The sequence below is a fragment of the Dermochelys coriacea genome, chromosome 2 (genome assembly GCF_009764565.3).
Source record: "Dermochelys coriacea isolate rDerCor1 chromosome 2, rDerCor1.pri.v4, whole genome shotgun sequence".
Lineage (NCBI taxonomy): Eukaryota > Metazoa > Chordata > Testudines > Dermochelyidae > Dermochelys > Dermochelys coriacea.
This window is the reverse complement of record NC_050069.1, coordinates 237,146,672-237,161,501: the sequence shown is the minus strand read 5'-3', so window position 1 is coordinate 237,161,501 and position 14,830 is coordinate 237,146,672. Positions and strand designations below refer to the sequence as shown.

The window sequence follows — 14,830 nt, the reverse complement described above, 5'->3', positions numbered from 1 at the left end:
CCTGGACCCGTGTTGCAGCAGGCTAGCATGTCTGGCTCAACAAAGCAGGATTCTGGAAGTCCCAAGCTGGCAGGGAAAACAGGTTCAGAGGTAATTTCAGCACGTCAAGTGACAGTCCCAAGGGTGTCTCTGTGACCGAACCCGTCACAGACCCTATTCTTAGAATTTATGTACATTTCAAATTAAGCTGCATATAACTAAGACTGTCCAAGGAGGGGAATCCTTTCACAATACTGTGTCCTTTTGACATATAGCATACAGCGTCATGGAAGAGGTGTTTAGCGCTGCACATTTTTTAATGCTCATTTTATATATTGGAAAGGGAGGGTTACACTTGCATCCAGTTCAATGAAGGATACAATCCACTAGTGCAACCTAAGTCTTTATTTTACATCTGCTAAATGTCTAGCATCTTCAGTGTAAAAATCAGAACACTCTTCATAGAGGTTTAACTCAATCAAAAATTGCTTTAAAGACTGATTTCTCATTTTCTCACATGTTGGGCCATGATTTTCAAAAGTGTGGCGCTGAGATGTTAGGTTCTTAAGTCCTTATTGGGACAGCTAAGTAAGTACTCCGATTTTCAAAAATGCTTTTTAGACACTCATTTTTAAAATCTTGGGATAATGTTTTTCAAATATGCTACACTGTAGTCATTTTGTGTCATCAGCCTAACCCCATGTTAGCAGAGTAAGTTAGTTATAGTGTGTTAGAAACTGCATTGGTATGTTGTACACAATTCTACATTGTGAACAGAACCATTTCACTAATATTTTCCATATTATGTTAAGATTTCCATCATATTGACACTGCTTTCTTTAATATATTAATCATTTTATACAGTGTTACCTGTATAAGGATACAGCTGTCCAAATTTGGCTAGATATTTAGAACATATATTGCAGGCTTTCTGTAAAAATAAATGTCTTCCGGGTGAAGTAATCTAGATGCCTACATGATAATTTAGATGACCAAGACACAATGAAAGTGTGTATAGCGTTTTGCAACTAATGCAACTCACTGTTCCAGTCTCACCATCCCAGAGTGCCCCACACAACAAGACCCAGTGCTGTGGAACTACTACCTCAGTTTCCCTCCTAAAATCTTTGGCCTGCTCCTGCCATAGAGGTGACTTGGCCCTCCAACCTAGCCACTTTACAGTGTTCAACCTCTCGCGGGGTAACAGAATTCCTTAGTTCAAGTTCAATACACCATCAAAAGAAAAGTTCAGTCCTGCTGGACTCAGCCTTCAGCCCCCTTCCATACAGGCAAGATCCCAGCAGCCAACAGCTTGTCTCACCAGCTCCTGGACTTCAGACAGCTCAACCATCCAGGTCAGGTCTACCCTCTTACCAAGGGCCTCAGGCAGGCCACAGCCAGTTCCTAGTGTAAGCCCAGCTACTTGCCTCTCATTGGGAAGGAGAGCAGACGGACTGTTCCAACCAGCACTCAACTGCTGGGCCTTCCTCCTCTTAAATCCCACACAGATATAGCAGGGCAGGACTGACAGGCACAAGGCCTTCTGACCCTTAAAGGGGAAGGTCTCTCTCTTACACTCACAAAAATATTGTTAGTATTACAGTAGTGCATAAAGACCCCAACTCAAGATCAGGGCCCTGTTCTGAGCACTGTACAAGAGAGTCCCTGACCCATAGAGCTTAGTATACAGAACAGACCAAGGGTAGGAGAAAGGGAACATCATTACCTCCACTTTAAAGAGGGAGAACTGAGGCACAGAGATGTGAAGCCCAATATCATATTAGAAGTCTGGAACAGAGACAAGCCTAGAACCCAGATCTCCTGACTCCCAGCCCAGGACCTTAACCAAAAGGTCATCCTTCTTTGCTAAAGCAAGGGGGCAAATGAAATCTTATAAGAAAGAGCATGTGTATGGAAGCGCCATCCCAAATGGCTAAGTTAAATTTCCTAAACATTAATGAAATGCAACTGGAACTAACTGCTTTCAGAGTAGCAGCCATGTTAGTCTGTATCCACAAAAAGAAAAGGAGTACTTGTGGCACCTTAGACTAACAAATTATTTTGAGCATAAGCTTTCGTGAGCTATAGCTCACTTCATCAGATCCGATGAAGCGAGCTGTAGCTCACGAAAGCTTATGCTCAAATAAATTTGTTAGTCTCTAAGGTGCCACAAGTACTCCTTTTCTTTTTGTGGAATTAACTGATTCATCCATATTTGCCCCTAGGGATTGAGACTAGCAGAAGGCTATGACATTATGGTAGAAGTGATAAAATAGGATTGCCTGGCAGGTGAGGGAGACCCATCACACTCTGTGGTGAGGGATGGAGAACAGGCCACATCATGAAAAGTCAATGAAATATGTTTATTGCTAATAGAAACTTAGGTGGATAAATTGTACCGTTACTAGCAAGAAGGCGCTCAGCAAAGCAATAAAGTATGTCAAGCTAGTACGAATGACAGCCTGTGAGTAGTGTTACCATATTTGAACATTCAAAAAAAAAAAAAAAGGAGGACACTCCTCGGTGGGGGGGGGGGGGGGAGATTTGCTTGTGCTCTGCCCCAACTCCACCCCTTCCCTAAAGTCCCTGCCCCAACTCTGCCCCCTTCCCCAAATCCTCGCCCCAGCCCTGCCCTGCCTCTTCCCCTGAGTGCGCTGTGTTCCCCCTCCCTCCCCCCAGTCATGCAAAACAGTTGTTTCGCAGTGCAACCGCTGGGAGCTAGGGGGGAAAAGCAGGCACTCCCTCATGTGATCAACATGCACTCTCTTTCTTGAATGATCAACTCTTCTTTGGGGAAAAATAATAATGGCAAAATCCCAGACGTTTTTAAGATATTTAAAAATTCCTCCTGGACAGCAATTTAAGAACCAAAAAGCTGGACATGTCCGGAAAAATACAGATGTATGGTAACCCTACCTGCAAGTAACCTAGCTGGCAAGTGTGACTGAAATTCTAAATTGTGATCATGTTTACTGTTCTGTTGATTTTCCAGTGTATTGCACACATAGATGTTGGAACTAGGGGTGCTGCTGCACTCCCTGACTTGAAGTGGTTTCCATTAGATACAAGTTTTACAGTTTGGTTCAATAGTTCTCAGCAACCCTATTATAAAAATTGTTCCAGCACCTCTGACTGCACATAAAGGACAGATTTTAATCTGATACTTTCAGTATCTAATATAAAAATAAAAACCCTTGTTCAAGCATTCAGTAACTTTTAATCACTTTACACTGTGGGAGTTCATAACAGATACCAGCTCCTTTCCCGCCCTCAAAATAACCCCTGGAAAGTCAGTCCATGCAGATACAACACTCCAGTCCAGGCTCATCATCTTGTCTCTTGACTACTAGAGACTTCTCCTTTCTGGCCTTGACAAATGCAATGTTGCTCCCTTCAAGTTAAATTAAAAATGCTGCCACTAAGATTATCTTCCTGGCTCTTCGCTTTCATGTCTTCACCCGCTGCAAAAACAAGTAACCGCCACAACTTAGCATCACAGTAGCTTCAACTCTAATACACTAACAGCTGCTGACCCACGACTTCTACTCTGCCAACAATGCTAGCCTACATCACCCACTAGTCCAGTTTTCCCTCAGGCACCTTTGCCCTTTCTCCCATGTCACCCCTGCGAATACCTCCTTAAAACGCACCACTGTTGTGATGCCTGCAAAACACTTGGCAATGGCTATGCTGTGATTGCTGCTCATACCCAAACACAAATGTGTCACTGTTACCCTGTCCTCTCCACAGGAACTTCTCAACCTGTTGCCTCGTGTTGAATGTTTAGCTTGTAAACTCTTTGGGGCAGAGGCTGACATATGTGTAGAGTGCCTAGCATAATGGGAGGTGGAAGCCAGATTGTGGCCTCCAAGCACTACCACAATATAACTAATAAAACCACCAGCACAAGCTTCTTAGCTCCTCTTACTACCCCTGGTTTGTGCTTGTTCTGACAAGCATTTGTAAGGAAATTTACTGTAAATGTGAGTGCTTCTTGGGGCAAGTCTACCTACAAAATTAAGTCGACCTAAGTTAGGTCGACATACAGTCACTGCAGTACTTAAATTGCTTTTGCATGTCCACAGTATGCTTCTTGTGCTGACAATGTGTGTCCTCCTCAGGAGTGCTTGCACTAATTTAAACGGTCAGTATGGGGCATTGTGGGACAGCTTCTGAAAGGCAGCAACAGTCAACACAAGCAACGCAGCATCTACAATGACACTGTCATCCTAACTAATTAACTTAATCGCTACACCTCTCCCAGTGGTGGAGTTAAGTTGGTGCAGTGGACAAGTTACATCAATGAACTACATTTTAGTGTAAATGCTTATAAAGTTACATCACCGTAAGCTGTCTTACATCAACCTAATTCTGTAGCGTAGACCAGGGGTTAGAGAAGCCAGGAGCATATGGAGCTCCAGTGTGACATCCATAAAGCTAATAGCTAGCACTTTTGGACAAAAGCCCAAATAACTCAATTTGCCAACATAAATTGGATTGTTTCAGCCATGATTATGGATTGCTACCCATAGCTGGTGTAAATCAGCAGACAATAGTTCGATGGAGCTACACTGATTCATACCAGCACAGGATCTGGTCCAGCACCTATTGAATGAGTGTTCTTATGGAGTGCCCAATCCTGCTCTCTTTCAAATTCACAGGGATTTCTATTCAACTCAGTAAGAGTAGAACTGACCCCTGAATTGGTTATATATCATGACTGAAATTTGTTTTAAAGGACCTCCACTATCTGGATTTCAAAGTTTTTCCATAGAAATGAAGATGATGTTGTAGGAGGGGGAAACTTCTTATAGGCCAGAGCCCAGTAACATGCCTAGACCACTGCCCGCAGCTGGAATACCAATTGTTATGCTCATTGCTGAAAACAGCTAGAAAGGCCATTTCTGAAGCCTTAGCACAACTAACAGACCATGAGGGAAAGGAGGAAGTGAGTGAGCACGAGGAGTAAACATGACCCTGCGTCCTCCTGATTTGAGCTTTTTGCTGAAGCATGCAGTTTTGCAAGATGGAAAGTACGGCAATAGTTAACTTGTGCTTTGTGAAATATAGTTGGTTAACTGATGGAAAATTCCCTGCTGGACAAGCCAGAGAACTCCACACTTAAGTTAGCTTGATCATTTAAAAAGAGAGCTGCTGAGCAGAAGCTATGTAATACTAATACATTGGGTATAAAAAGAGGAAGAAATCTGAGCCTGGTGGACACTTGAACACCTCTCAAGTTCCCCTGTAAACAGAAGGTTGGCCATTGGACGTCTATAGAAATCCACTCGAGACCTCCTCAAAACCTTGGGTAAATATGAATCCTGAGTTAATTTGGGGTGCTGTTCTAACCTGTTACAGACATATGTAAGTGCTAGGAACTAAATAGAGTAGAAGCTTTGAGTGAAAGCACTTTTGTTTGCCTGTTTGCATCAACTATCTCTTGGCTGGATGGGCTGTATCCCCCATTGATTTATGTCCTGCCACCACCTCGCAAAGAGTAAAGGTACCAACCGCTTTGATTTCAGCAAAGCCCTGGGTAACAATGTCTTTGTTGTTGACAAGCAACTTTCTAAAAAATAAAATGTATGTAGAAGTGGATATAGAAAAAATAAAAGCTTTGATTGCCATTCGTTTAAAGGACATTACCATTATGTCATTTTGGCCAAGCAAGTGGCCCATATATTGTACTAGGTACATAGAGAACTGAGAAGACCTCATCCTGATATTTATTTCCAGGATTAAACATGCAAGGCCAAATTCTAACTGCAAAGGCATTCATGGGATACAGGAACTTCTTGTTTACTTATGAGATGCTACTACTGTTGCCAGGCATGAACAAGATATACCTGGGGGCACAATTGAGCCCAAAGTATTAATCTTAATTTCAGATGCCCTACCATAGTTTTTTTGGTCTTTGAAGAAAATATTTTTAGTCATAATGGTCCTTTAAAAAAAAGTGAATAAAGATCATTTAATGTCCTTTGACTAGACCAACATCTAAATACATCAGCTACTGGGTTGCAGGGGAGGGAATAACTCATGGGATTGGTAGTGAGAACATCACCCTTTATCTCTATTGTACAGATGAGGAAACTGAGGTCCAGAGAAGATTAGTGATTTGCCTAAAGTCACATAGCAAATCAGGAGTCAAAAATTAACAGTTCCCAAAACAGAGTCCTATGTTTAGTCCACTAGATTAGTATTTTATTTGTGCAAGCAAATGGTAACGTCAGAAAAAAAAAAATACCCATCAATGAGCTAGCGCTTGGGAAGCTGCCAAAATAAATAACCTCAAGTAACATTCCAAAAATCAAGAAAATAGCAAGCCAGATAGATGAGTTGCCAGACTTGGGCTTTGACCAAGGATGCTTTGCAGAGCCAGAAACCCTCCACAGAGATTGCCATGATACCAACAGTTCAACCATGCGAGGGCCAGCAGCAAGGGCAGCCCAACCCAATGTAATACGGCAATGAAACACTAAGGAAGGTGGCACATACTTAGATAAATAGAAAAAATTAATTTCCTCTCATTAAAAGGCAACATATTCCATGGCAGTAATTCAGAAGTTATGAGAGACCAAACCAAATTAATTGTCCGAGGGTTGTGAACTGGGTCCACGGCTAAAGGAGATTGCCCAGGCCTCTCTCATGGAAGGCATGGTGCTTGATTCTTTAAAGGAAGCTGTTGTGTGATCTTTACTCGAGAAAAGAATGTCTGATGCTGACAATCTTCCTAGATTTCATCCAGTGGGCAACCTTCCATTTTTGCTCAATATATAAAGAAGGTAATTTATTTATGTAGGGTTTTTTTCCCCCCCAGACTCAATTATAAAAATAATGTATAGTTGTCCCTATTCTTTAACGGGACCTAAACAAAACAGAAACACAGGATGCTTTACATGTTTTGCTTTATTTGGTTGATTTTTTTTAAAAAACACGTGCTAGCTAGTAAATCTGCTACTATGAAAATGATATTTGTCCCCCTCCCCCATCACCACCTAGGAGGTGGTGGCAACAAGAAAAGCCCCTGGTGGCCACATGTGAGAAATGCTGAACTAGATGCTTCTGGTCTCCATGACCCTTGTCAGGGTCCTGCATATAGTACAGAAACCACACTGGTGACATTGGTACTGAGTCTCCTACTGATGGATCCAGACTGGGTGTCCTGGCTGCCACCGTCTCTGCTACCTTCTACACCAATGATCATGAAAGGTTAACTTGCCTGTGGACTGTAGCAGAAGTGGTCAGGGCTGCTCTTGAGTGGCTCCATTTATTTCATGAGCATTCCCAGAGGGCAATTGCTCTTTGTCCCTAAAGATGCTGCCATGAGGGGTTCCATCTCCCCCCCCCCACTATCTTTTTCAACTAGAATGGTGTATTGCACATTGAGGGATAGAATATAGACCATGCAGGCAGCCTACACCTATTCATGCACCTCCATTATAGAGTCATGGAGTGGGATTCCAAAGTAATGGGGGTCAGAGGTGGCAAGGTCTGTGAACATGCATATCCACTAATCTAACCTCATGCATGGGGCTGCACAGTGGACAGTCTGATATCAATTACTGCTATGTCGGGCCCTAAATTAATACACAATTCCCATTTTTAGTCACATTAAGAGTACAAGAAAAACAAAATCAAAGTAAAAAAACTCAATTTATTTTTTGTACTTGTAAAATAAAGTGATCTTAAGACTTCTATGCCAACGTTCATGCTACAGAGAATGTTTATGACAGGGCATAAACCCATGAAACTATGGATAATAATGGAAGGCTGGAATGGTGATGTTACTAAATTTATTTGGCCCTTGTGCCTCTAGAAGAAGTGAGGTCGCATTAACAATCAATGAACTGAATCCTAGCCTTTTCATTTTGTGGCTCCCAACAGAAAAGTATTGCAAGCGATAAGAGAATGTTTTCAAGGCTTTCAAAGCTAAAGTATTGCTTAATTTTACATAAGAATGACCATAATGGGTCAGACCAAAGGTCCAGCTAGCCCAGTATCCTGTTTTCCAACAGCGAACAATGCCAATGCCAGGTGCTTCAGAAGGAATGAACAGAACAGGTAATCATCAAGTGATCCATCCCTTGTCATCCATTCCCACCTTCTGGCAAATAGAGACTAGGGACATCATCCCTGCCCATCCTGGCTAAAAGCCATTGATGGACTATCCATGAATTTATCTAGTTCTTTTTTGAACCCTATTATAGACATGGAGTTCACAAAGTACTCTGGCAAAGAGTTCCACAGGTTGACTATTTTAAAATCAATAAATGTTTATAATGTCAAAAATCAATATGGTATGAATTTGTCTATTTCTCAAAACTTTTGACAAGCATCAATGACTCAAGAAGAAATGGTTAGCTTTATCAGCCACCTCTAGCAAAACTTAAAATCATTAGACAGAAGACATTAAAAGCTACAAGAAAATGTGCTAGTGATCAATATATAAAGAAATTGCGATGTAGACATCTACATGGTATGTAAAGGAAGCAACTGGAAAATAAAATACAACCTCAAAGTTCCATATTTACATTTTAAATTAACAGTTCCACTAACACACTGCTTGTCTTAATTTGCATATGTTATACCAACAGACAGAACTAAGTATTTTAGTGGCCATGCAAAAAAGAGTTTGTCTCAATATAATTTGTAAGCCCTTTGGACATTTTTTTCAAATATTCTCTACTCCCCCTCCCCTTTCCCCCCCTCCAGAAGCTCGTTTCCAATAACACCTCAGTGACAAAGGGAACAGAACACATCGTCCAGGGTTCTGAATGATAAAAATTTCAGGAAACAATCCCGTTGACATTGCAGATTACTAGCACTTAATGACTGGCGAGTTAACGATTTAAGGCAAAGTCAAGGTCTGTAAACAAGTCATTTGCTGTACTATTTGCAGGGTCAATTCCATTGCTGTTAAAAACTGAATGACCGGAAAACTTTCCGCACCAGTTGTAAAACGCTTTCCCCTCTTCCCCCCGTCATTTAACAAGGCTTCCCCCCCCCCCCTCCGCTTTTCCACTCCTTCCTCCATTGTGCAAAGGTGCATTCTGTGTATACCGCAAAAATCACATTGAAGCCAAAACTGTTTTACAGGCAACTTCAGTTCAAAGGAGATTTATCCTTTTAATGTGAGCAGAAGTATTATCTAAAATGCGTTTGTTGGCTAGGTAGTTTGTGTAACGCCATTTACGCTGATTATAAATGCAAAACAGCAGGAGCCATTGTACTACTTTATCCTCTTAACAGATGTTTATTAAACAGGGGGGCGAGCTCCAGCCCACTCCTGGGCACTCGGTGTACGGAGGCAGCTTTTGCTTCCCCCCTTGCCCTGTGTTCTTCGGGACGGTTTACACCTTCCCCATCTTCTTCCTCTGAACAGCCTCACTCCACACCCAGCAGGCTGGGGCTTGTTTGTTTTGCAAGGAGCGACTGAGCCCCCAGCTCGCAATCCCCTTGCTGCTACTCACTACCTAGCAAGCAAACAAGGAGGGTCACTCACCTGTGGGAGAGCAAGGAGCCGGCAGGAGACTCGGCAGCAGCTGCATGCATTGACCTACCCACTGGATTTCTGCACCTGTGCAGGTGGGGGGCGAGCTCCTGCTACCTCCTCTTTTGTTTTGGCAGCCCTTGCAGCAGCTCCCATGCAAAGACCCCGGGGCCTGGGATTACTAGGAGTGAAACTAGTGTCAGGTTTCCAGGTTGCCTTGCTCTACGCTGCCCCAGAGCAGGGACCCTTCCTGGGCTTCACCGGTCTGCTCCAGGCCCCCTCGCCCTGCCCCCAGCAGCATTTCCGTCCGGGGGATGAACAAACTGCCCCACTAATCTCCTGCAATCCCAAGCAAAGCCGGGGGGGCTCCCCGGCTCCCCCCTCTCCGCCGCCTGGGGATAATGAGTCGCTCAACAGCTTGGCAAGGGGCTTGCGCCCTATATAGCTGCTCCCTGCAGTCCTTGGGCAGCTCCAAGGTACAGGAGGGCTCCGGCTGGCTGCAGAGCTGTGTGCACGTGCGGCCAGCAGGGCCGGTTGCCCCGCTAGGAACTTTGCATTAATAGCAGAAGCAGATCAACTCCTCTCTCTGGGTGAGCGGCAGGCGCTGGCTTTATCAGAACATGGATCTGGGTGAAAACTGGCTCCACCTGGCTCCTGCTGAGCTCTGTACCCAACCCAAGGCCACAGACCGTATTGTCAAAATAGAGAACAAGCGTAAGTGTTCCCGTTGCACCTCAAACACCTGCAGTTTGCTGCATCCCCTGGAAACAACAGGGCAAAGCCCCAGGTGCAGAACCCGGAATGGGATCCTGCCAGTTTTAGTCGCTGGCCCCCAAATTCTAATGTCTAAAGAGAGAATAAGTGCAAATATTTCCATTGTGCCAAAAAAAAAATCATCCTGACCCGACACATCTTGGTGGGGCAGCACCACAAATTACCCACGTCTGGCAACTGATTTCTGCTGGCTCTTGCCATTTTTTCCCCACTACTACCCTCCAAAATTCTACCACCATAAAAAGAGAACAAGCTTCATTGCTTCTGTCACACTTTAAAAATCCAGATCCTGATGCACCCCAGCACAAAGGTGTCCCAAAAACTCAGAGCTGACATGCAGATCCAGACAAACTTTGGTCACATACTCAAAAATTGTACCATCAGCCCATAGAACAAGCATTACTTTTGCTATTCCATCAGAAAAAAAAATAAAATCTGGAAGCAACACATCCTGCTCAGAAAAAGCTGCAACAACTGGCTTAGCACCTGGATCTGGCTAATTTTTGGCTATTACCAGTGCACCCATTGTGAAATTTAGTACATATGTCCCAGAGAGACCAGGCAGGGCCTATAATGGGATCAAATGTGCTGCACAATTCCTTTGGATGATCACAATCGGTTTTCTTCCACGTCATCTCTCTCTGACTCCCACACTGGGGTAGCATGGGTCCATTAAATGGCCCTACTCTGACCCTAAGTAAGCAGTATGTGAAACTAATCACTTGGCACATAAGATTTCTTTGACATATTGACACTTCCTGAAAATTAGCTAAAGTCAACTCCCCTCTCCTCCCACCCCTCCCAAATTTTGGCTTCACTGATACTCCCCCACCCACCAAGTATCCAGATTCCTTGAGCAGCTTTGAAACTCTTATCCTAAATGTTTTATGGAGAAGGGCATGTGTGTGTGTTGGAGGAGCAAAGAGGAAAGACAGCAAAGCATGCTGGGATGGGGAAAGGAAAACAGAAAGAAGAAAATCAGCAGGAAGGATTTAAAATGAGTTTAAGGGAAAGGAAATTATCATTGAGCTGCTGCATGACCTTGGGTGTCACTTTGTCTCTTTGCATCACTGTTTCCCCTCCCATCCTTTGGCTGTCTTGTCTGTTTAGACTATAACTCTTCAGGGCAGGGACTGTCTCTTTCTATGTGTTTACACAGTGCATAACACAATGGGACCCTGATTTGGTTGGGACTTCTGGGTGCCACTGTAACACAGGTTTAAATAAACATTATTTCTGCAGCAGTGTAGAGTTTTGTTTAAAGCTATATGTGGGATCAGTTCAATGCAAACAGTGTTTTCAGGAGATTCATGGGAAATTGTATCCTAAACAAGCTAAAGTTGAAATAAATTAAAATTAAAATGTAATAAATGCAGAATTGCTACCACTAGTGCAGTGTTAATGTTGTAAGATTAAGCATTCAAAAAATTCTGAAAGCTCCCCAAGTGAAGCTTGCCATAGCGATATTAATTTGGCCATATTATGCATGCTGTATTATTTTATGGCATACATTAATAACATTAATATTTTACAAGGGAAAGAAGAACAGCAAATACAACGTACAAAATGGGAGACAACAACTTGTAATAAATAATAATAAAGCAACAAAAACAGGATGAGGAGAAAAATAAATATAACATGCAAAACATACATTTGTGTTAAATGTCTTTAGGTGGACACATAAAGCACTCAAAAGTTAGGAAATGCCATATTTAAGATTGTACAGGCAACGCAAATGATCCCACTGTACCTCAGGCCCTTCCTGATTTCTTTGGGGCACAGTGGGATCATATGTGCTGCACAATTCCTTTGGATACTCACAGTCGGTTTTCTTCCAAATCACCCTTCTCTGACTCTCAATGCAGTTTATGGATCAGTTTAGAAATATAGTTTAGGTAGCTTTTCTTTATTTTAAATGCTCTGTACTTTCTTCAAAACTTCTGCTCATTACTTAGGTACATTAGAAGTTCCTAAGACAGATAAAGGGGTAACATTCTCTCAGTTAGCACATCACACAGCATGCTCTGTATTAGAGCACATCATTTTATAGCTTCTGGATTATTTATTATATACAGACATAGCAAAAGTAACAAGGTTAAAGACATAAAATAGATAGACTTTTTAATGAAAAAGAAATACAAGGTTTACATTATCCAATCTAACGACCTTTCTTAGACACTTCTAATGTGAGCATCACCAGAATGGTGAAGAGAGGGGAAGGATGCTCTTGTGCTTAAATCACCAAATTAAGATTATAATTGTTAATTATTATATTTATTTATATGGTGGAAGCACCTTGAGGCCCCAGGCAGGGACTAGAATCTTAGAGTGCTGGGCACTGCATACACAGAACAAGGGTCCCTGTCCCAAACTCTAGTCAGAGCTCTGCCACAGATGTCTTGTGTAACCTTGGACAAGTTATATTGGGTAGGCCTTCGCTAGGAGCTGGGGGTATGAGTCCCAGCTAAGGAGACATTCTTGTACTTGCTCTGATAAAACTAGCACACTAAAAATAGAATGTAGCCATGGCAGCATAAGCTGTGGGATGGGCCAGTTGCCCTGAGTTTGTGCCCACATAACTGACAGGCATGTACTTGGGGCAATTAGCCCATCCTGCTGCCCAAACTACATTCCATGTTTAGTGAGCTAGCTCAGTGAGAACGAGTGACTCTCTCCTCTGGCTGGGAATCACACCCCCAGCTCCAAGTGTAGACATACCCTTTATCTCTCTATGCTGCAATTTCCACATCTGTAAAATTGAGATAATACTGCCCTACATAAAGGGAGGGATTGAGAGGATTTATTATTTGTGTGGCATTCAAATACCACACTGCCACATTCCATAGAAAAAAAAATCTATAAATAAGCAAATAAATAACTAAGAAATTGCATCTAGGCAGCAGAAGATAGACTATTGTGTTAAGAATTAAATACAAAGAGTACACTTCTCTCTCTGAATAATATTTTTTTCTGTCCACTCGTTCAGCATAACTCAACAAATTCCTCCCCTTTTGGTGTCTAGTACAGGAAACAATACTTACCTCTACACCTAAGCAAATATCCTTCAGGAAAACTATCACGTAGCTTGTCTATGCTATAGCCAATTGTTCTTCTGATCACAAGTATTATTTGCCATAATAAATAATTGAGCATAACCCAGTTCCAGAGTTACCCATTGAATGCACAGATTTCTTTGAAACATTTAGGCTCTGCCAGATATTTTCTTTAGTGACTCAAAAGAGCTCCCTATCCCTTTCTGAAGCTCTTAGAAGTGTGATCTGTGTAATCACATTTAAGGGGCTGGTTGGCTCAGGAAATTGTTAATAGGATACAGAGCCTTTCGCATCTAGCCTGGATCAGGGGTGATGAAAAGTTGTTTCCATGTAACAGCTCTTTGGGATCATATGTGATTTGAGCTAGTGGCCTTAGTCCAGTTCCTAGTGGAGAAATATTTGCATTTATTATTTTAATGTATAGAATGTGTTTATCAGACTTCTCCAATTGCCTGGACAACACTGAAAGACATTTGGTAATTAACAAAATAATTAATGTGCCCAATGACAATTAAAAGATTCAACCAGGTTGATCATCAAAAGGATCAAAAAAATCTCCACTCCAAAAAATATCTTCTTGACCTATGCAAGCCGTTGCAAATAGGTGAACATTAAAGAGTACCTTAGAAATCAATAAACTTGGGTTCTGTCAGAAAGCCCGGGGAGTGGGTTAAAGAGTTGAGAGCCCTTCACTGAGATTCCCCTTTTATAAACTCCATGGCATTAAATCTAGTGGCTATTAGACTGAACACCTTTAAGGATCTCTCTGTCAGGAGAGATTGAGAGGACAGAGGTGGTCTCTAAATTAACTTGGATTCAAACCATAATGGGATTTATATATCAAACCCAGCACCTTGAATTTCACTGGGAAATGAACTGGAAGCTTGTGCAGATTATGGAATACAGATTCCCTGAAAGAAACCCCATCAAGTGGGCAGCCGCTTTCTGCTCCAGTTGACCTTTCTACATGGTCATCAAGTGTACCCCTGCATTGTAATAATCCAACCTGGAGAGACAAAGGCACAAATAGCTCTGGAGAGATTCAAAAGGACTGAACACAAGTAGAGCAGATAAACAATCTTTATTAAAAATTTGCTACATTTTTGTTTAAATTTCAAAGCTGTTTCCATTTCATGGGGTTCAAAACAGCCTTTTTTATTTTCAATTTTTTGGTGCTTTTTTAAAATCAAAGCTAATTACTGCCTTTTAACATTTACTGAAATCCCAATTTTGAGGACCAATTTGATCATCTTTTTTTATAATAAATGTCAGGGAGAGGAGTCTTGGAAAACTCAGAACCCCAAAAATTTCCAGAGCTGCTCAGTAACTACACATGGGAAGGTTAGAGACAAGGTGATAATTGAAGAGATTATCTATATCATGATAGGACATCTTGGATGTGGGCCTAACAATTGTTTATTTAAGAGATGCTGGTAATCTACCTCCACTTTGGAAGTCATTGATTATTTTCACCAAAAACAGACCAGGCCTGGATTTTTGGCACCTAGAAAAATCACAGGAATACCGT

At 42.1% G+C, this 14,830-nt stretch overlaps 1 protein-coding gene across 3 annotated transcripts in view; it reads right to left on the bottom strand.

The window, feature by feature from the left end:
* The window catches only part of MYO3A (myosin IIIA), a 198,984-nt gene extending 187,964 nt beyond the window's left edge, over positions 1–11,020 (bottom strand). For all 3 annotated transcript variants that reach the window (XM_038389297.2, XM_038389293.2, XM_038389296.2), the window contains exon 1: positions 9,488–11,020. The gene's annotated coding sequence lies outside the window, so the exon portion shown is untranslated. The remainder of the gene's footprint in view (positions 1–9,487) is intronic.
* Between the last annotated feature and the right edge of the window lie 3,810 nt (positions 11,021–14,830).